Source organism: Dermacentor silvarum, chromosome 8, assembly GCF_013339745.2.
Source record: "Dermacentor silvarum isolate Dsil-2018 chromosome 8, BIME_Dsil_1.4, whole genome shotgun sequence".
Taxonomy (NCBI): domain Eukaryota; kingdom Metazoa; phylum Arthropoda; class Arachnida; order Ixodida; family Ixodidae; genus Dermacentor; species Dermacentor silvarum.
In genome coordinates this window covers 131825158-131847031 of record NC_051161.1, presented here as the reverse complement: position 1 = coordinate 131847031, position 21874 = coordinate 131825158, and positions in this window count along the sequence as shown.

Below are 21874 nucleotides of genomic sequence, written 5' to 3'. Positions count from 1 at the left end.
GTGACAAATTAAACTTCAGCGTATCTAGAAGGTACAGCTTTAGTGGCATTGTGAACATACATTAGGAAGCCTCGGAAGCAATATTTTTTGTAACTGTTTGGGCACTAACTAGCGTATGTAATGCGGTCCTGTACAAGGGTTTGGGGGCCAGAGACCGCTTTATCTTAGGTTTTGACTCGATGCCCGGATGATCTCCTTTTGCTGTAGCAACGATGCCCGGATGATCTCGTCTCGTTCTCGTCTTGAGTACCCGGACAACGGCTTTGGATATTCGCTCAAGGTCTCTTGAAGGTCGCCGACAACGGGAGCTAAAAGCATTTCATGCTTTAAAGAAAATTACTCGCCATCCCGCCCCTGAAAAAATTAATGTCCAGCGAAGCTATTGAACACCACCACTACAACTGCTGACGGGGTTATGGCAATGCTTTATTGCTCAATTCCTCCTCCGGCGCATTAAACAACCACAGCAGAATGTGTACGTGCTGACTCCCCCTGTGCTGGAATTCCACGGCAGTACGACAAGTGCAGCACGATATGCCGCTGGTCGTATTGCCGTTTCTTTTTCCTTTGCCGCTCCTCGTATCACGCTGCTCCTCGGGAGTCCTAACTATGCGTTGCCTACCCATAGCGGTGCTGCAATAACAATGACATCAGTTGCTAGGCTAGTTTCCTTCATCATCATCAGCCTATACTTATGTCCACTGCAGGACTCAAGCCCCTCCCTGCGATCTCCAATTACCCCTGTCTTGAGCGAGCTGATTCCAGCTTGCGCCTGCAAATTTCCTAACTTGATCAGCCCACCTAGGTTTCTGTCGTCCTCGACTGCGCTTCCTATCTCGTGATATTTGTTCTGTAAGTGTAATACTTCACCGGTTATCCATCCTACGCATTACATGGCCTGCCCAGCTTCATTTCTCCCTCTTAAAGTCAACTAGAATATCATCTATCCCCATTTTCTCTCTCATCCACACCACTCTCTTCCCGTCTCTTAACGTTAGGCCTAACATTTTTCGTTCATCACTCTTTGTGCGGTACTTAACTTCTTCTCGAGCTTCTTTGTTAACCTCCAAGTTTCTGCACTTTTCTTTTCAACCACAGTGGTAAGCTCCCAGTCAGGATTTGACGATGCCTGCCGTATGCACACCAACACAATTTTATTCCTTTGTAAATTTCCTTCTCATGATCAGGGCCCCCTGTGAGTAATTGACCTAGATAAACGTACTCTTTTGCCGCCTCTAGAGGCTGACTGGCCATCCTGATTTCTTGTTTCCTTGCCAGGCTATTGAACATTGCCATTGTCTTCTGCATATTTATCTTCAACTCCACTCTTACACTTTCTCGGTTAAGGTCCTCAACCATTTGTTGTAATTCGTCCCCATTGTTGCTGAATAGGACAATATGATCTGCAAACCGAAGTTTGCTGAGATATTCGCCGTTGATCCTCCCTCCTAAGCCTTCCCAGTCTAAGAGCTTGAATACTTCCTCTAAGCATGCAGTGAATATCATTGCAGAGATTGCATCTCCTTGCCTTACCCCTTCCTTGATAGGTAACTTCCTACTTTTCTTGTGGAGAGCCAATGTAGCTGTGGAATCTTTGTAGATATTTGCCAAGATATTCACGTAAGTCTCCTGTATTCCTTGATTACGCAATACCTCTATGACTTCTGGTATCTCGACTGAATCAAATGCCTTTTCATAATTATGTAAGCGATATAGAGATGTTGATTGTATTCCGTAGATTCCTCGATTACCTGATTGATGACATGAATATGATCCATCATAGAATATCCTTTAGCGAAGCCAAAGGTTATATTAGGTTGGCTGAAGTCAAGTGTTCCCCTGATTCTATTGGAAATTATCTTGGTGAATATTTTTATACAATACTGAAAGCAAGCTAGTGGGTCTATAATTCTTTAATTCTTTAGCGTCTCCCTTCTTATGGATTAGTATAATGTTGGTGTTCTTCCAGCTCTATAGTACACTTGAAGGCTTGAGACTTTGCGTATAAAGAGCCGCAAGCTTTTCAAGCATATCTCCTCCATCTTTGATTAAATCGATTGTTATTCCATCTCCTCCAGCAGCTTTTCCCCTGGTCATATCTTGCAAGGCCCTTCTATATTCATCACTAGTTATAGAAGGAGCCTCTGAATCCTGTTCATCACTGCTTCGATGAAGATAGCTTGGCTACTATGGGAATTGTACAGGTCAGTATAGAATTCTTCCGCTGCTTTTACTGTGTCATCGAAATTGCCGATAATATTACCCTGCTTATCTTTCAGTGCATACATCTTGCCTGGTCCTATGCCAAGTTGTCTTCTCGCTGATTTGATGCTGCGTCCATATTTCACTGCTTCCTCAATCTTGTCCACGTTATAATTTCGAAAGCCCTTACTTTGTTCTTGTTGATCAGTTTTGACAGTTCAGCAAATTCTATCTGATCTTCTCTCTCTCTCTCTCTATATATATATATATATATATATATATATATAGTAGCAACTGGATTTTTCAATGGGCTAAGCGTAATTAGAAAAATGAGAAGCACAACTTCGCGGTTATCTTAGGTTTATTTACCCAACAGTTTCCCGACCGAAACTGTTGGGTAACTAATCCAAAGATAACTGCAAAGTTCTGCTTCCACTATATATATATATATATATATATATATATATATTTCCCGCGGCAGCTTGCACAACAGTCAGTAATCTTTACCGGGAAACAAATGCGGGGAGCCCTAAGTGCTTCGCATTGTTAGGAAGGAGCACCTTATGATCAATGATGTGGTTAGGGTGCTTGTTTTATACTTGTTCCTTATCGGAACGAATGCTGTGTTGCATGCTGTATGTGTGATACCAAAGAATGTATGCACTTTTCGCTTTCATCTCTGAATGTTTCTTTTTGTTTCTTTTTTTCTTTTCTTTTTTTTTGTGAGGACGACGCCGCGACAAATCCCGACCAACTATAGGTTACGAGTTTGCTGGTAATAGCAAACCGCTAACAGTAAAATTATAGAGAAATCATTTACTTTGCCGGAATCGGAGGAATGGAACGGATTCGCTCAGCCAATACAATAGTAGGTATGGTCCGACTCTCATGGATTCTGAGGAGTTTAAACAAGTTTAATTGCGGGGATCACCACTTACCGTAATTCAGTGGGAACGAAATGGAGCGCTTCACTCGGCAACTCTGATAGGGGGAACTACTAGTTTTTTTTTTTTAAATTGAAATGCAGAAAGTGTAGGAAAAGACATCTACCCGCAGAGAGAATGCGAACCCTAGTCTTCACATTAAGCCTACAATGCTCTTACCAATTCAACTACCGCGGCGATGTTTTATTGTATGTGTACTAGATCTAGGCCTGGTAGTGTTAGCCAGTGCCACAACCTACGTGACGTATACGTTTTACTTATTTACATATGCACATGTTTAGTGATTTGTCATGCTTGAAAAACCGACGAATGGTAGAGCACGGAGAGTAGCATATACATATAGTAGTTTAAAGAGGGAACACTATAAAGCATCTTTTACGGTAAAATGTCCTGGAAGAAGCGGGACCACCAGACCCCCAAGCGATCTGGTGAGCTCAAGATCGGGAACGAATACGCTTACCCCGAACCACAGCTAACGCTTAAACAATCATGTTACACACTCGCAACCGTCCTGTGGGCGCATTTCTTTCTTTAAAGCTCAACTGCTTGCTTTGTTCGCCACAATGAAGTCCAATGATCGTGGCCGCTCACAGCGCCACCAAACCATGTGAGGTAGCCTCATACGCATCGTTCTACCTCATGTTGTTTTTCCTGTATAGACTAAAGCGCTGTAGCGTGCACGGATTTAGCTTTTGATTCGAACATTTCTAGTGCAGTAATGGTAGCTGAAATGTCACTAAAGGTTATTGGCATCATCATCATCATCATCATCAGCCTATATTTTATGTCCAATGCAGGACGACTTTGTATACTACATCAATATTTCATACCCATGCACACTAATTGCCGCGCATTTCGTAATTGGCAGCCTGCAAGCAAGCGCTTACATGAAGGCACCCAGTTTCCTAAAACCTCGGGGCGCCATATGGAGGTCCATGACCTCTGCCCTCTACCTTTGACTAACAAAGCGGAGCCGCTTCCTAAATCACCGTGAACTCTAGGCGCCACCCGCACTAATACTTTTCCATTGCATGTCCAACACAGGTCGTCGCTTCTCAGTCCTCGGCGCCGCCGAGTCGCACCGCAAAGAAAGCCATCAGTAACGCACGAACCCTTTTTCGGACGTGTCGCGTTTTGCTTGTCAACACAGCGCAGGGCAGCCCTTCCGCTCTGGGCGCGCGGGAAAAACCAACTGCCTCCGTGCGCAAATTATACGCCTCCCACGACGCCATAGCGGAAGCTTTTCGCGCACTGTGACGGTACCCGACAGCCCACGGGTGTCTTGACAATGCTCGTTGTCGTCGCCAACGTAAGTCCAACCGTGACGCGGTCGCGTGGGACGACGGGACCGTGAGCAACTACGCCGTCCAGGCATAAGACGAGATCCCGAACATAGATTAGCACCGGCTCTCCTCTGGTCAGCCTAGTGGGGGGTCCGCTTCAGCGGCCTTTACTCACGGCGTCGGCGGGACAATCCAAGCCGGAACGTGCCTCAGGTGAGCGTGGCTATACCTTATGCGTTTATCCCGTGGAGGGACAGCAGCTTGTAACAAAACCGTGCCGTACAGGCACATGCTAAGACAGTCGGCGCAGGACTTTCCCCGCGGGTCCGCCGTTCGTCCACAACAGCTTTAGGGATTCAACGTGCAGTTCCGCATCGCGACGGAGCCCCTTTCAAACACCTTTGAGTCGTAGTTTAGGCGAGGTTCCCCTACGGCACGTGGTGGTAAACGCGCTGGCAGGCCGACAGCTTAATCCCTTCGCGTCATGAGGTGTTAACTTGTGGAGACGAGCTGCTCCTTCGGAGCCGTTGCCAATCGTCCGCACACACCATTGTCACCACAGCGCTCCCCCGTAACCTCTGACCCTCATCTTACTTCCTTATCTTCCTTGCACTCACCGGTGCCTGCCCTGCGGACTTACCTCCTCCCCAACAATAGCTGATTGGCACATGTAATGGTGGAGTCCCGGCTCGCAGGATTTTCGGCGCGAACAGTGAAAGTTTAACCGCGTGGCCTATACAAGGTTCCCGAAGTAAGCGCCTGCAACCCGGCAGACCCGGCACCGCAGTTTAAGTAAACGTGGCAGGGTTGCGAGAAATAAGCCGCAAATTGCACATACTCCTGATGCTGAATGCCAGCTTTCCTGTGCTACGACAGCATCAGTGAGCGAGGCCGCAAACATTCTAGTCTGCATGGTTCGCGCTATAGCTGCGATTGGTGGGAATTGAAGGGAGCCGTCTTTCGGGCATTGTGTGTTCGTGCGAATGCGTTAGACGCCAGATTTTTCTGTACAACGCAGCTTCGTCCCAGCGCTGCCATGTTCAGACCCACGCGCAGTTCCCAGTCTTTCGTATGGCACAGCCTCAGAGCCTTAGCTCTGAGTAAAGAAGAGTCCGTAGAATAGGCAAATGTGCTGACATTTCCTGCATATTCGGATGCAACGCATCTAAAGGACAGACGGAGAGGCATAAGTTGTCTCGCTCACCGACGCGGGGATCTGAGAGATTTCTTCATGTAGAATAAAGCACCTTAATGTTCGCTGACGTCGTTTTTGATGTGAACATTCAAATTTTGATTTGAACATTACGATTTGTACACATCATCAAAATGTACAGAAATGGAGTGGTAGCTCGCTGCTTCCTTATTACCGTGAGTGCTAAGGTGCAGGCATTCACAGGTAAGCGCGGGTCCCTGCAGGGATGATCATCTGAATCCGTCAGTGGCGCCCTTTCAGCGTTTTTTTATATGCCGTCTTGTATCTTGTATGATCGGTAATGAGCACTGCGTTGCGACCCAATCTTAAAGTGGGTCGGAGTTTCATATTGCTACGTGTTTGCATAACTTTTTTCAATAATTTCACATCAAGTTTCAGAACACTGAACACATTGGCATGTCCTGCATGAACATAGCATATGTTTAGAAGCAAATTTTAAAAAGCTATACAATAATTGGGCGGATCCTGCGTTTACATGAAAATATTTGTAGCAAGCGAAGCTTTCTTTGATGTTAGCGCAAACACTGATCCAAATGTTATGCAAGTACAATGCTTATGATGAAAACGATTCTGCAAAATGACGCGAATGTAATGTTATTTTAGACGCCTCTTTTTAGCCGATTTCTTCATTTTCGGTCACTGCCTTCGTCTTGACTTCTCTGTACACTGCTAAACTCCCCTACAAAGAACGCTCTGGTCCCATTTTGTTCGCTTTTTCTCCCCATTCGGCTGCTTCTGCAGCCGATTTCTTTGTATGCTTCTCTGTTGTCGAATTTCTCCCTTCATACCTCGTATCCAATGGCACATAACCTGTGGCCTAAGTTGTCTACTCGGTAATACAGCACTTGCAAAGTGGGGGGGTGACGCAATGAAATCGGCGCCTCAGACAATACATCGGGCTGTACATTTCCCGTTCTTTAGGCTGTCGTACGTAAGCGGTATGGAAGATAATGGCATGCATGATTTCCCCAAATATTATAAGTGCGCGTACCATAAGGGGAAGGTGAATGTGCGAAGCAAAGCTTTGCGTGTCGTTGATGATTTTCTTGCAAGATGTGCCCCGCGCGTAATTTCTTTATCTAGGAGGACGAAGAAGCAGCAAGGAATATTTCATCCAAGATAGCATGCCGACTACGTTGATAGCCTTGATTGTCTTTTCGATGTTAAAAAAGAAAAAAAAAAGAAAATTGGCTCGCGCAAGGTGCAGGAAATCGCGCCGATCGGCAGCAGTAGGCAACTGCACTACAGTAACAATATATCGTTATATATCGTTACTGTAGTACTCCTTTGTGTTCTAATGAGAGGAAATCGAGTTTCACAACACGGATAAATTGTCGGATGACGACTGTTCGTGTTTTTTTGGCATGTCGGAGTGTACTTCCAGAGGTAAATGAGGTCGTAGTTACCATGTTCAAGGCTTTCGATTAAAGATAAATGAACCTGTGGGGCAGAACAGTAAATGCCGACTGATGTCATAGAGCTCCGTAATAGACAGACAGAAGACCGAAAGCAGGTTCTGCGTTCCCCTGAGAAGTCTCTCAAACAACTAGCTAATCCTCACGGCAACCGTGTTCTGACTAATTTCCGGATCATTCCCGATGGCGAGAGGTTCACAAAATTCATTGCAGCTGCCGCGGAATAATCTGGCAACAAGTGCCTCCTTAAATAACGTTACTTCGAGCACTATGGCTGCGGATTCGGTATATCTGCGTAGGCTGTACTAGAATATACGGTACACTCTATTAATGCCACAGCTGGAACCACCTGATTGCGGCCAATGAAGAAATGCCGTAACGGGTTTTTCGGGTTTGGGCGCCTGCATTTGTGACTTCGAGTTACGCTACGGGTGTCTTTGCGGTATTTAGCGTTGACTGGCGCTGTGTTTGTGAATTGTGCCGTACTCAAATCCGCTGCGACAGGCAATGCTGTCCTAACACTGTGCAGGAAGTCAGCACGGAAAACTAATAACTGGAAAAGCGATGCGTCTGACATAATTTCAGTTCTTGCTTTAGAAAAGTGGCGCTACGCACAAGGTTTCTAGCACAAGGGCACGCTGTATTCAGCAATTACAACGTGTCCCTAAAGTGAATAATTCAAACAACAATTCGCGAAATTTTGTTATTTAACGGTACACTGGCAATTATTGCCAGTATATCATTATTATTAGTAGACCACTGGCAGTATGCCATCTGACTGGCCGTACAAGTCCGAACCTGTTATTCCTGTACCTATACAAGGCCGAACCTGTACAAGGCCGAAGAATGTTATTAATTTTAATAAGTGCGTTCACTGTGCATACGCTGCTGGGGACTGCGGCGGGAGAGCTGTTCTTACAGAAAAATATGGCTTACTCCACAGTAACAAGACATTCTTAATGAATAAAGCCCATTGGACAAGAAATAGTGAAGCTGCTGCCATGGCTTCTGAGTAGTTCAATTAAGTAGACAATTTCATACCAGCGAACCACCACTTGCACAAAACTTCATGCCTACTATTCGCATGTGCGTTGTCGACATGCCTAATGTGACCTAATGTTACTGTAGTGCCCGTCTTAAGTTTACTTCCAGAAAACAACGGGAGCTTTAATGGACCAATTCACGGTATATGAGTTCCTAAGCGCTAAAGGCGGTTATGTATCATTTTTTCTTAACTTTCGTCGGTACTCACAGAGAGAATCTTTAAATTGTACGTTTATTTATAGCAAATATACTTTAACAAAAACAGGTTCACACACACTAGTAACTATTTCATGCTCGTTTCCAAGACTGCTCACTGCGACAAGCTTGTATTCTAACAATGCGCTGCAAGTGCCAGAAGCTGCTTACGTAGCAACAAGATTCCCCACGCATTGCTACTTTGATAGCTTCGAAAGCCTAAGCAGCCTTTGTGATTAAACGCGCAGCTCTTGCGATGATGTTTCACGAAGTATATTATGGGGTTTTACGTGCCAAAACCACCATCTGGTTATGAGGCACGCCGTAGTGGAGGACTCCGGACAACCGGTTCTTGAACGTGTACCTAAATTTAAGTACATGTGCACGGGTGTTTTCTGCATTTCGCCCCAATCGAAATGCGGCCGCCGTGGCCGGGGTTTGATCCCGCGACCTCGTGCTTAGCAGCCATACACCATAACCACTGAGCAACCACGGCGGGTGAAGCAGTTTCACAACATATTGAAGAGTAAGTAACATTGTATAATCAGCAACGCTCAGTCATTTCTTTATAAGCGTATATCGTCTTTTAATCGACTCTGCTTAAAGTGTAGTAAGAATTCGCTGGTATATTTGGCGAGGAGGACTTGAGATAGTCGGGCTTTCAGAGGTTTAAAACTTCTTTTCAAAATCAGCTCATCTAACAACTACTAACAAAACACGAGGCTTGCGTGCTCTGGGGACGTATTCTGCGACGGTCACTTTCGGCGATTGTAACGCCTCGGGGACAGTGTTGCCGTCAGGCGCGCGCTGATTGGCTGGTTGAGCCATACGTCATGCGAAAGCGATAGTATCGCCGAGGTGTTCGTCTCAAAATACATCCCCTGGAAGAGGACAAGGCAGTATTTCATTGCGACAGCAGCCATGCGGGGTACATTGCAAGTCCGGCCAGCATCGGAGAGAGTCAACGGAGAGAGCTAAGGAGGCTGCCGAGACAAGTCATGGAACACGTCTCGAACCTTCTGACAGACGCATGGAGGACACCTCTGTGACATCACGCCACCTCAGGGCGACTAGAAAAAGTTGCGAAAAGCACACATTATCTCTGTAGTGAAACATTTTTGACGGCGAACCCATGAAAAACACGGCATGACTTAAGCGTGTGGAAAAGCGCGATTAAGTTTTTTTTTTTTTTTGTTGTACGCGCAGGTGATTCTTCCTTCCAGTTTCCAAGCATCCTGCTCCGTCGCCATTTTGTTTGGACAGGAAAGTAGCCCGCAGCATTTCTGACTTCGATGCTGTCCTGCTGAGCAGCAGTATGCATACCACACCGTGGTGGAACGTCAAACTAAATTTATGTAATACTTTCTTTGGACGCTTACCAACGCTGGCGTTTTTCCTTCGGTCTCATCTAATGCACCATTGAGCTGGGACACATGTAATTCCGTTTGCACTCCACTCGTCAGACCAGCTTTCTGAGGCGCCTTCAGCGTAACGCTAGAGCTTGCTTTCGTTTTCAATGCTCCGCCTTCGGGCGAAACTGACAATTTTCATTCGTGAGATCTACAACCAGCCACTGTTATGATGTTCTTTCGAAAGTGGAATTATTCTGGCACAGGGTTGAATGTGTCTTTACCCGCCGTGGTTGTTCAGTGGCTATGGTGTTGGGCTGCTGAGCACGAGGTCGCGGGATCGAATCCCGGCCACGGCGGCCGCAGTTCGATGGGCGCGAAATGCGAAAACACCCGTGTACTTACATTTAGGTGCACCTTAAGAACCCCAGGTGCTCCAAGTTTCCGGAGTCCCCCACTACGGCGTGCCTCATAATCAGATCGTGGTTTTGGCACGTAAAACCCCATAATTTAATGAATGTGTCTTAGATGCTGTTGAAAAGAAAGATTGGTAACAGAAAGAAAGATTGGTAACACTAGCCGACGGCTCTTCCTCGATATTTGATTGGCGTAGGAAGAGGCATAAATTTGATGATGAAGTAGTCAATCATTCGATTCATGCCCTCGGTGGTCGCACTTAATAGCTACCGTAAAGCAATGACGCTCTTGTGCACGGTAATTTTCTTCACGGTGAGCAGAGCCACGTGTAGTAAACAATTCTATCCAAAACCCTGCACTACGGATATCTATAGCCGCCACGGTGGCTTAACGGTTATGGCGTTGGGTTGCAAGGCACGAGGCCATGGGATCAAATCCCGGCCGTGATGGTCGCATTTCGATGGAGGCGAAATGCAAGAACGCCTTTGTAGCGCATTGGGTGCACGTTAAGGAACCCCTGGCGGTTAAAATTAATCCGACGTGCCCCACCATGGCGTGCCTCACAATCATACCGTGGTTTGTCCACGTAAAACTCCCGAATTTCATTAGTTGTTTTAATTAACTACGGATCTCTCATATCTTTCACTTTAAGGATTTAAGTTTCGTTCTTTGTACACTCTACACTAATATGAAAGGCAACGTTTAATTTGTCGTTCAAGCGGTAACTACTGCAAACGCGTAACGCCAATCCTCAGTCCCCTCAGTCACTGTCATTCGTTGCTTATATATAGTTCCGTCGTCTTGAAGAATACTCCTTACAGAACATATTTAATTTAGCGATAGCAATTACACTGAGACCCTAGGCGTGTGTGCCGCCGTCGTCGCGCTGTCCTGCTATCGACGGCCCGCACGCGGACATCTACAAGGCCTTCAGGCACACCATGCAGGGGCCCTAAGATCGTTTAGCTGATAAGACGACGCATCCAAGTGGATGCTCTGCTGAATTGTGGCAGCGAGGCAAAGGCAACGTTCTGCCTTCCGCTGCTGGCATGGGCGATGTACGCGCGCATACGAGCGTTCCCACTGAGCAGCTGCGTTGCGGTCTTAGCGGGAAAAAAAAAAGCGCTCTAAAATGCCGATGGTTTTTCTTCGGTCTCATGTGGTGCACCCTAGAAGCGTGACACGCCGCTATACGTGTATTCCTGATGAAGCTTGCGGTGTGTTACGCCTGCTAGCTGTGCACTGTGTGACGCGTGCTATGCAGTCACAGCAGTGGGTGAACAGTGGGGCTAGTTTAGGTGTTTGCCATGACACTGGTTGTCAAAGGAAAATTCAGTAACTTCTGCATAGGTGGCTCTATCTTTTCAGCCTATATAGCAATAAAGTAAAGTGATGCACTTATGTGTAGAAATAAAATGTGGTTTTTCGGCGATTTTCTTTTCTGGCATGCTTTATCTTCATTTAGTCGCTTCACTTGTTGCTCCAATGGACGGCGCTCTCGCTATAGCATCGCTTCGGCTGCCATTCCGTTCGTCTGCTCCTGCCGCTGTCTGCACCTCTGCACACGTGCACGCCTTATAGCCCTCTACTGTGCGCTGCAGCATTTTGTTTCTATATCGGCCAGTGGTTCCAGCTATGTGCGAACAATAAGAGAAAGGCCTCAAGACGTTCTCGGCGACTGTATGGCGGGCCAACACGGGAAGGAACAGCAGGGCCCCTTTTTTCGCTTCCAACAGAATGAAAGGTGCGCACGCTTTTTATGCAGTCTTTATGTGGCGAATATATGGCCGCTAAACTTATCGAAACGTCTATAAGACGAAAGGAAGGGTACTCCGTACGCGGCACATTTCTCTGCGGTGTGTAAATACATTGAAGCTAGCTATCGACAGCAGCTCCTGAGACGAGTGAGTGCTACCTGACCCGCTGACAGAAATTGCATTTCGTTATATCTCGGTGATTGCTCAGTTCGCTTTATGCAATAAAAAGCCTGATAAGTTATCTTTGCTGAAGAAGCTTCAATGCTTGCTGCAGGGACGAGGGCCTTAAGTTAGAGAACATTGTGCTTCCGTGTTCTTGGGGAGACATTGCAAGTCGCCTAGAGCTTCACAAGTTGCGCAAACCAATTGAAAGGGCGCTGCGGTAGTGCAGAAAGCACTGCAAGCGCTGTTTACTTCGCGTTGTCTGCTATGGCTCCGGGTGCTTTTTAGGTTGCGCCGCGAAATGTTATGTGTCACTAAAAAGAATTTAAAAAATAAAACGCCTGCTTGCCCTGTTCTTCTTTATCGAATACTCATCTGCGATGTGCGATGTTCGCGGTTGTTAATTGAAAACTAAGTAGACGAGCAGATTTTGTTCAGAACGAACGAATTTACCTTCGTGTCAAGTCGCGAATGCACGCATTGCGTACGAAGGTGCTTACGTCGGCGCTTAGCGAGCCACGCACTCCGGTGTTCCCGCAATGTATTGCTCCCCCTGTGCAAAACAAATTCTTCTAGAGTAGGAAATGCTCATAGACCGTTGGCCAGTGGCTTACAACTTTTGGAAGATCGTCTTCCAGTAATAGGTATTCTGCATAACTAGGAAGACAATGAGTATACAAAAACGTTGAACAAACTAATCCGTCAGTACCTTATTGACAAGTAAATAAGAGATTCAGCGATCAAGATATGCTGGCTGTAAGAAATTGATCAGTGTTTTCAGAGAACTGTTGAAAAAACAGCATTACCAAATCTTTCAAATACTTCATTATAGTAGCAGTTAAAATGACAATTTGGATTGTTAACTTTTTGTGCCATATTTTTAGCATAAATACCAGAACAAAGTATAAGAGTTGACGTACATGAATTGAAAGCACTGTTTGCCGCAAAGAGTGCTGAAATTTGTTCGTGTAATTGTATTCTGTGTAAGCATAAAACTTAATTATTGCTTCCATTTTTTCCATACCGCAGCTTCAGCACGGATAACTCCACCTCGTCTGTGTTTGGGTGTGCGAAATGTGCTGTCTTCATTCTTTCAACCGGTCTCGCTTAATGATAATTTTTTGCACGAGTAATCACAGATAACTGTTGCGACAAATAATTTCCGTTGGTACGATTGTCCCATGCAAAGTAAAAAAAAACCTTACTTTTGCTATTCACAAATTGTAAGAAGCTTATGTATATGCGCCTATAGAATATTCATTTTGTATTGTAGATGTGAGATACTCAGATTTGCAATATTATTTTGTGCATTGTATCTCTTGCTGTACAAAAGCTGCTAATAAAATTGCAAAATAAAGCACATTTCATTTCCTGTTATTGTCCTACCGAAACGTAGCAGCCAAGTGCTTTGCCATGCTGGCTCACGTATTATAACCGAATAGGATCAAATTTTAGGAAACGCAGGTGCGCTGGTGGCGTTTATTCAATACATGAACCACGCACGTAAAAGAAAATGGCCATTCAGAAAAAAAGGGGGGGAGGGGGGGACTGATAATGACAGCTGTTAAAATAATGCAGACTGTAGCAGCAAACGGAACTCGCGCTAGTTTCCTCTTGGGTCTGCCAAGAAAATCACACACTCGCCGAGGGCATTGCAGACCAGCGGGATGCACCCCCTCGCGCATCAGCAAAACCGTTGCCATAACAGCAGGCTTACATTTTTTTTAACTTTTTTTCTTCTCAGAAGCATGGCCTACCAAGCACCAGGGGAGAAAGTGGCGCTCGTGACGCAATTCCAGTTTACTGGAGGTATACCAGCTGACATAGCCGTGGCCACAGTGCCTCGCATGTTGCGTGGCGATAACATACCACACCAGAATACTGTGTGTTGAGCTAAAATGTCCAAAACCGCTCATATTAAAACGAATAGTTCTTTGTGAATCTTCACGTACTTTAAAGACTCACAAGATAGCTCACACACAGGACAGCATTCATATAACGAATCAGCCTATAGCCATCCTGACTACGCCTACAGATTTGCCAGTATACGCGGCTCTGCTATCCAGAATGGCACAGTAAAACAGCGTCTCTAAACGGGCAGAAAACGAATGCTGAACAACGCTTTATTTTGTCCCAAATAAATCCACACACTTCGATCTTATACAGCATATCGCCCCTAACTTGCGCCCAATTTCCTTCAAGTTTAAGCTCCGTGGATAATTTGGTTCCCTCAGGACACCCGGAAAGCACAAATAACACATTTTGGATCGCTTCTAATGGCACTAATAGCCTCAGTACAAAACCACGGGACTTTTCACGCTTAATGCGTGTATAAGATGTAACACCAATAGGCCGCAGTACACCGACGATGTACCATACTGCAAAGTCACTGTGGGCACAGCGTTTAACGCCAACTCTCTTGTTGTCGTACTACTTCAGCTTCAACTTCACCACTGAACTATAGTTTTTTGCGATGCGCCGTAGCAAAGTCCTTTCATAAACGTTATCAAACGACTCAGGTCGAACTCTCGTTTTGGACTCGCATTCGCCTAGCCACCGTTGCACCACGTAAGCATGACTCACGTTGACCTTGCTGTCTCAGCTGTCCAATGTTTGCGCATTGACTCTGCGTTTCGTCGCTGTCTCTCGGGTGCTGCAGCAGCCACATCGCTACCGTAAATAAGCATACATCTCACGCTGCATCTTAGTACTGCCTCTTACTATCTTGCATAGCGCTAGAATGGAGAGAAAACAACTAGGGATTTTCGATGAATGTAAAAGCACTCTGTATGAAGTTGACGATGAGTCACAACGGTAAGGACCTTGGCGCACCGCAGCTGATTCCTTTTAATACTCGTAACTAATTGTTGGGTTTAACATGCCCGAACCCCGATCTGAGTATGAGGCACCATTGTAGTGGGACATTCCAGATTAATTTCGACCGCCTGGGGTAGTTTAACATGCACAAGTTAGTGGGTCGAGAACAGAAAGGCCCCAGGAAGGCGAAAAAATGAAAAAAAGTAAGGCAAGAAGATATATAACCACGATATGAGACAAAGGTGATGGTGCTGATGCATCATCATCTTTGTCAAGTAAGTCAGTCCCTTGAAATAACATGAGAGAAAACTTTAAAGGTAGACTTTGCTTTGAAGGAGAAGTCATAGAATCTGTTATTGTTCCTAGACCTCGTGGTTCATCGAAAAAAGAATGCATTCTGGAGTGAGATAACAATTTCTCAAGTCTCGGCCACCTGGACATTCAAGCGAAATGTGTTCCATGGTTTCTAGCGTGCCACAGATATTGCAATGTGTTTTATTGGTTATTTCAAGATGGCGCAGGTAGCTGTTGGTAAATTCAGCTTCTAAATGAAGTCGTCAATACATTTTTTCATCATACATACTGTCATGCACGCCTCTAATTCCGGTCACAACTGAACGTCAGGTGAACTGAGGAACTTGTGAATCATTAACTATGGCTTTAATTTGGTAGACCATAACATTAAAGTAATAGAATATGGGAACACCCCATCACAAGGTACCCGTGGAGCGTTGCGGTTGTTGAAGGTGAATATTGTATATACTACAACACCATACATTGTTTTCAAGAGATGCGTACCTGGTCAGACTGGAAAATATTAGCTTGCTGTACATTAATCAAGACAAGCTTGGTGAAGTTTGCCTTAATCGTGATCTTCTTAGAACCTGCGACGTTGTTTATAGTGTATAATGTACTTCCTATACATACAATTGAACTGCAAGTGACTGCTCTGTAACTTTAAATGATATTGCTTCTTGCGCAAATTTTGTATGTTGTGACGCACAATGTGCTAATTTGAACTTTATGTGAACTAAACGGCTAGCGCATGACAACTTTTCTTTTGTATTTTACTCTAATATTCTACCTCATTTGCTTGTTTCTTTCTTTTTTGAGCTGGCCTATCTTTTCTGTGTACTGTTTGCCTAAGCGAGAACGACTAGCGGGCGTCACCCACGATGCCAAGTTGGGTGACGTCCCACAATCGTCGTCACACGACGACTTTGTGACGATGATGGCAAACGATGACGTCAAGGCGAGAGTCGGAGTCGAAGCTACAATGGCTTAGGTGGAACGACCGCGACGGCATCCCGCCGATGGTTTGTATGACAACGCATGCATGACGACGATTGCTATAGACGACGACGCAAAGATGGCATGACAACAGCATGTGGACAATGGCTTAATGACGAGCGTATGATGGCAATGGTGTGTTAACGGCTGTATCATGAAACTGGTACGACGGCTTGATGAGAGTCGCATCAGGAAGCTGAAGTGACAACGTTGGCACGACCGCAACTGCATGACGACAACGGTCTGACAACGGATGCATGACAGTGACTGTCTGACCCATGACGGCATGACAAGCTACGCGCATGGTCAGACCAACCAACAAGCACCAATCCCAGTTATTGTGCACACTTCGCTTAAACGCCCACTCCACCTGTAAATTGTCTAATCTCTAATCGGTTCTTCGAATCTGTCGAGTGGAGTGTAACACCTACCCCTCGATTCAAGAGGCCACTACATTTCAGTAACACTCTTCGGTGGTTCATCTTATAAAATTTCGTTGCCAGAAACTCTCAGCCTCTAATCAAAACTGCGGAAGCGAAGAGGCTCTTAAGCAACTGCTTATCGCGGAATTGGCGATGGAGCGGTTGTCAAAGCGCTCGGCATACTATACACCGCCCAGGAGTGTCTCTTTCAAGTCGAAGCGAGTCTGCGCGCGCGGAGCATTTTGTGCTAAAGTACACTCTAAGGTTATTTTTTTTTTCATTGTGGGGCTTAACGTCATGAAACTGCACTGTGAGCTATGGTGGATGCTGTAGTGGAGGACGATGAATTAATTTTCACAACTTGTGATTTCTTTTCACGTGCAGGAACACGTGCGTTCTTGCATTTCACATCGCAATACGCCCGCAGCAGTGCAACGCCATCGACGTGGCTATGCAAAATAAGCTTAACTGTCTTATCTTTCGTAAGAAGCCTAAGCAGCTACGCATGTGGCTGAGAGAACTTAGCGCAGTTTCACAGTATACTTCTCTACCCAAGTTGTGAATAATCACGTCTATAAAGAAAGTATGAAGGTGTGAACAAGTTCATTGATTAGAGGTTTTCACCAAAAGGAATGCGGTCTCATCGACACCCAGAGTAAGCTATAGAGATACGTTGAGAACAAGAATTCACGTATGTGCAGTGGAGGGGACTGATGAAGTGGACACACGCAGAAAAAATTTCGGAAGAGCTGCGTACTAACAACCAACTTTGCCGACACGACGTGCGTCAATCGTAGGTGGTGTAATGTGAACGCCAAATGGAGACTATAAATCGAATTTCCATATGCTAGCAATTTACTAAAGTGAATTATGCTGGTAATTCTAGAAGTTGATTTAATAGCTAGATTGCGGATGCGTGCGTGAAAATTAGCAATATTTCGCCAGCGTTTTTTAGCGAACAGCGTAAATGAGAATTCCAATAACAGATTACAGCATTCCTTGACATTAACTAGTGTAATAGCATTCGACGACAATTTTGTGATCTTTACGATACTTCTACTTACAATTCTTTACTAACGCCAGAGCACCAATGCCGCATTCTCTCTCTCACACACACACACTCACTTACACGCTAACATGCACACATGCATGCGCAGACACGCACACTCAAGTGCGCCCACCACACGCCACACACACACAAGAAAACCGCACCTAAAACTAGAAAAGAACGATCCGCAACGTTTCGGCGCATGCATATTGATGCCTCACTGCTCTCACTAAATGGCGTGCACCTCCTCGAACGCAGCCTCATGCAACGTATTTCAAGCTTACGATTTGCAGCAAGGCGACCGGAACACGCGATCACGTTGCGAACACGTGCGCCTTTCAGGCTTCCACCGCTGCCTTTTTCACAGCTAGCAGAGTGAGCGCGTCGAATCGGTGTGTTATGCAATTCACGACCAGGTGCAGCGTGTATGGTAGCGAAGCGATTTGATGACATAGCAGGAGCATACGGAGATGTAAAGCTTTCCGTACGGCAAAGAGCGCCTCTCTCTATATATGCAGAGGAATGACTGAGCTAAAGCCGGCGACCCGCGCTACGCGAAATTCCACCGCCAAGGCAGGGAAGGTGCGGCAGCCCCTCGTCTCAAGCCAGCGATCACCTGTGGTTTCACACCTGGTAGACCTCCTTGCAATACGACACCTTGTATCTGCCCCCTTCTTCTCTCATGAACAGCAACCAAAAAAAAACGATAAAGTGAAGGAGAGACTACGTCACCGGTAGCGAAAAGGGGGAGATCGAAGCAAGGGACACTGGAGGTTGACCAATGAACCGCAAGGTTGAGGCCAAAGAATGTTTCTTTAGAGGTAGCCGGTGTCGAGTGGGCTGTCATCTTTTCTTCACCTCTTCTCTCTCGCGTGTGCTTCTAACGTGTGTGCGGGAAAGAGGGAACGGAGCAATGCTGCCGTTGTCGACTCTGCGGGCTTCTTGGGCGTTCAGCTAACCTTTGTCGCAGTGCACCCAATTCTGCCCGATTCTTGCAGAGAATACGACGTCTACATCGCTCGGTGGGTGTTCCCTTTCTTGACGTCGTACCCAAAGTTTCGGCGATCCGTGTAAAAGACGAGGTCATAGGCTGCGCTCCGTCGCGTCGTCTCCAGTTACTCTATTTACGTTGCGCTGTATGGTGCGGCCGCGAAATAGCTCAAGTCTAGTAAGGATTAGTCGAAGGCGCAAAGGCAAGGAGAAACAAGGGTTTCGAGTAAGCGTCTACGCTATCTATGTTCTCTGATTTCGCCGCTTTCCTCACGTTTGTCTGTCTCCACTGGAAATGACGTCATAGAAGTCAGGCGCGACATTAAGTGACGGTTCTTCCCCTTTTCCATTCGTCGTCTTTAGGCCCAATTTCATTTCATTTTTTTCTTATTATTTATAAAAGTCAAATGAATATAACAATTAATTTTCGTATGCTTTCATTTGGCTTAATTGTCGGTTTGCTTCACGTGATTGTAACCAACAAACAATCAAGCCCCTCAGTTGCACAATTTTTTTTGCTAATTGTAATGTGTTACATGGCATTACGGTACGGTTTAGCAGTATAATTATAGAAGCGACTTCTACTCATAGTGAGGGGCATGACCATGGTACAGCGGTGACGAATGAGTAATTTGGCTTCGTGAAGACGACAGTTCAATATCGAGCTTTTATTCCAGTGTAAGGATTTATATTCCTAACGCACTTGTTTCTTATTCGTCGGTCGTGTCAAGCCAGTTCTTCTTGCGTGCATCTGTCAACTTTCATCAGATTTCTCGAGGACGAATATCTCCTGGCCACGTAGTGTACCAAAAACTACCTTGACAAGGACGTTAAAAGAGAGGCAAGCACTTGTTCTGAAAGAAGTCGTTAGTCTCAGACAGGTGCGCACGAGCTCGTGGTGCCGTGTCCGGTGCATTAGGTCGGCAAAACAAACAAAACTCTCTAAGACTCACTCACAAAACTTTTTTTTCCTTGATGCTCATTTGGACTCTGACTCCCTCAAGTTCTACTCATTCAAGCTCAATCGGACTCAAGACTCACCCAAATTTTACTAAGCCAGGCTCACTCGTACTCACACTAGAATCATACTCTTCTACTGAGAAGGGTTCACTCAGCCTCGGACTCGGCCAAATTCTACTCAGCCGGGCTCACTCAGACTTACGAGTACTTCTAAGTCTGAATGAGTCGAGTTAAGCCATTTTGAGCCACTTCCTTTCGTTGTGGTCTCCACCGCATCAACTTTGTGCGATGAAGGCACTTAACAGATGTGATGCCGCTCTCCTACATCGCATCCCTACATGGTGAGCACAAACTGCAACTTGGCGGTGCAAGATCGGACTTGGCACATCATCGTCGTGCGGCTATTGTCAAGCTCTTGGTGACATTGAACATTAGATACTAAAGTGTCCTGAAGTTGAAGCAGAACGTAAGATAATAATAACCACACAAAAACACGCAAGTGATATTTTGTTCCCGCGAGGATATTCGACATTTAGGAGAGAGGCGCGTTGGCTTCTCCTGCGGTTTCCTCCGTGACATGGTTGGAAAGTGAATGGTGAGCCGTGTGGGTCGTCGTGGTTTGAAAAATTCGCAACGTATTGGGCTGCGTGTCAACTTCTTTCTGATACCTGGTGTCGTTAGGAGACGTTCAGGTGGAGCAGGTGGCGGAAACTTTTGCAAGGATAGGTCCACTTGAAGCAAGCAACGCCCCTCCTCCTTCTCCTCCTCCGGTGATTGAGATTCTTCGATTGTGAATGGCCACACGCTAAGCCGAGTGCGTGAGATGGTGTACAGTGCATCTATTGACGATTCGTGGTGTCTAACGTCGCAAAGCAAAGCTTGGGCATGCTATGAAAGACGCCGTAGTAAAGGACTTCGGATTATATTTTGAAAACAAAGGGTTAATTACCGTGCGCCTAAAAAAGACGCGAGCGGTTTCTCCTTTCCGTTTTTTTTTTCCTTGCGTCCGGGACTCATCAAAATGCGGTCACCGCAGCCCTGTACCCGAACCACGACCTAGCGCTCGACAGCAGGACGTCACAGCCACTGAGCCACACCGACGAGTCCCCCATTACAAGAGACATGAAAATAAACCGGGATATGCAATCGGGTGACAATTCGCGTAGACAAAAGATGGTTAAAAGACACTGTGAATAAGTGTGCACAACCTTACTAAGGTAACCGCGCCACATTTGACTCGTACAAAACAAAAGATCACAAGCCCTTCCCCTGTCGAGAAAATGGGGGTAAGCAAAGCTTGTCGTGTGTGTAACTGACCTACGTGGTGATTTTCTTTCTTTCCCTCTCTATTTCTCTCTCTATTTTTCTCTCTCGTTCTCTCACTTTCTTCCTTTATCTCTCTCTATCTTTCTTTCTCTGACCTTCGTGGTGATGTTCTTTCTTTCTCTCTCTATTTCTTTCTCTCTCTTTATTTATTTATTGATCTCCCCTCTCTCTCTTTCTCACTCTCTCTCTCTTTCTCAGACCTTGTTGGTGATTTTCTTTCTTTCTCCTTCTTTCTTTCTCTTTCTTTATTTCTTTCTATCTCTCTCTTTATTTCTCGCCCTTTCTCTCTTTCTTTTTTGTCCCTGGTATGTGCCAATGAGCTCGAACCCTTTCTGCACTATCGCCAGGATCGACCCACATTTAAGCGTGACGCCACCACCGCCACCACCGCCACCGGAACTTGTGAGCCTATCAAGCTTCTCTTAAAATGCACCTGAAGCATCCATATCCTTAATACCGCCATAAGAGCATTAATGAGCAATTGTACACCGCCGAGAAGTGCTTCGTGCAAAGAAGTCGCGGGCAAATGAGCGCGTTGAGACGCACGAGTTCTAACTTCGCCTCGGCAAGGCCAAAACAAAACGTACAGTTGTTTTGGCCTTGCCGAGGCGAAGTTAGAACACAGCTTGCGTGGACAATGAACGCGCTGAAAGAAACATTTCACCAAATGAACTACAATGCTTCGGAATTCCTGCACATAAGCAGTCGGGTGTCTGCCGATTTGTACACGAACTGCAAGAGGAACCATTTGCTGTCCACTGTCGTTAAAGCCAATTCTTACGACACGGCCACAAGATACTACTTCGTATAACCAACAAAGTTTCTCAAGGTACTTACGTAGATTAGTTTACAATGTTTCTTTTTTTATTCCAATATTTTGCAGAAACATTCGTGGCGCAAGGCAGTTGTAAATTGAGCATAAGCCTTTTAGCTAATTTACGCTTCGAAGCATGTAAGACGATTAAGGTACTCCCTAATACGAAATTTCAGCGCAGCTATATACGTGTTTTCATTTCGCGATATATTGAGGCAAAGAATTG